This window comes from Nuphar pumila, unplaced genomic scaffold (genome assembly GCF_984573655.1).
Source record: "Nuphar pumila unplaced genomic scaffold, dmNupPumi1.hap1.1 HAP1_SCAFFOLD_218, whole genome shotgun sequence".
NCBI lineage: Eukaryota > Viridiplantae > Streptophyta > Magnoliopsida > Nymphaeales > Nymphaeaceae > Nuphar > Nuphar pumila.
In genome coordinates, this window is record NW_028323225.1 from 51,106 (window position 1) to 52,360 (window position 1,255).

At 55.3% G+C, this 1,255-nt stretch overlaps 1 pseudogene; it reads right to left on the reverse strand.

Annotated features, from left to right (window-relative positions):
* Positions 1–369: 369 nt before the first annotated feature.
* On the reverse strand, positions 370–789 carry LOC149810741 (secreted RxLR effector protein 161 pseudogene; annotated as a pseudogene).
* Between the last annotated feature and the right edge of the window lie 466 nt (positions 790–1,255).

Genomic DNA, 1,255 nt, shown 5'->3' on the forward strand with positions numbered 1-1,255 from the left:
CAATGGGGCTTAGGGCAGATTCAAGCGCTGCAAACCCATGCCAGCAACACATGCTGTCAGCCGATCGTGAGCCGGTGGCTTGGTAAGTTGATTATGGTCAGTATCCACATAGCTGTACAAGAGTTGGCCTCGCTCACTTCTCTCCTGGACAAAATGATGCAGGACATCAATGTGTTTGCTTCTCGCTGAGACCATAGGATTCTTGATGAGGCAGAGAGCAGCTTGATTGTCCCCCTTCAGCCGGATGGGGCCCTTGAACTCGTAGTCGAGAATCGGGAGGAGTTTCCTCAAGAAGAGGGCCTCTCTCCCTCCTGCACCTGCAGCCATGTATTCTGCCTCTGTGGTGCTCAAGGCCACAGTCGGTTGTAGTCAGGATTGCCAGGATATGGCAGCTCCATGCAGGAGGAAGACGTAGCCAGTCGTTGATCTCCTGCTGGTGACATCCCCTGCATAGTCCGAGTCGGTGTACCCCACCAGCTCCCCTGAGGCATGCCGGGAGTAGCCCAGTCCCATGTCCTTAGTCCCTGCCAGGTACTTGAAAACCCTGACAGCTGCATTCCAGTGGCAAGGCAGGGGGGCTCGCAGATGGCGAGCTAGAGAGTTCACAGCATGTGCGATATCTGGACGGGTGCCATTGGCCAGGTGCATAAGAGAGCCCACCATTGCAAGGTACAGCTCTACTTGCTGGTGGGGAAGGATGGTGGACACATCTGCTATAGCAGTCGAGACCTTGCAGATAACCGGAGTGCTGCTGGGATGACAAGTGCTGAATCCATACTTTCGCAGCATCTTTTCCACATAGGGTTTCTGATGGATGGCCAAAGGTCCCCGTGCCCTGTCTCTCACGATGTTGAGTCCTAGGAATCCTTAGGCTCACCCAGGGCCTTGATGTCAAAGATCCCACCGAGCATGTCGATGACTTCCTGCACATGCTTGCGGGTCTTCCCCGCGATGAGGCAGTCGTCTACGTAGATGAGGGCCAGCACCTTGCCTTCCTTGTCAAGTTTGACGAAGAGGGCGGGGTCAGAATCAGAAGGCGTGAAGCCCCTGGCCATGAGCTCGTCCTTCAAGCACTGGTACCATGCGCGAGGAGCCTGCTTTAGGCCGTACACAGTTTTGTGGAGACGACACACCTGTCCAGTTGGGCAGGGGAAACCTGGGACCGGTTTCATGTACAGCGCCTGCCCAGTGGGGAGCTCCCCATACAGGAAGGCGGTCTTCACATCAAATTGCTGAATCTCCAAATCGTGATAGT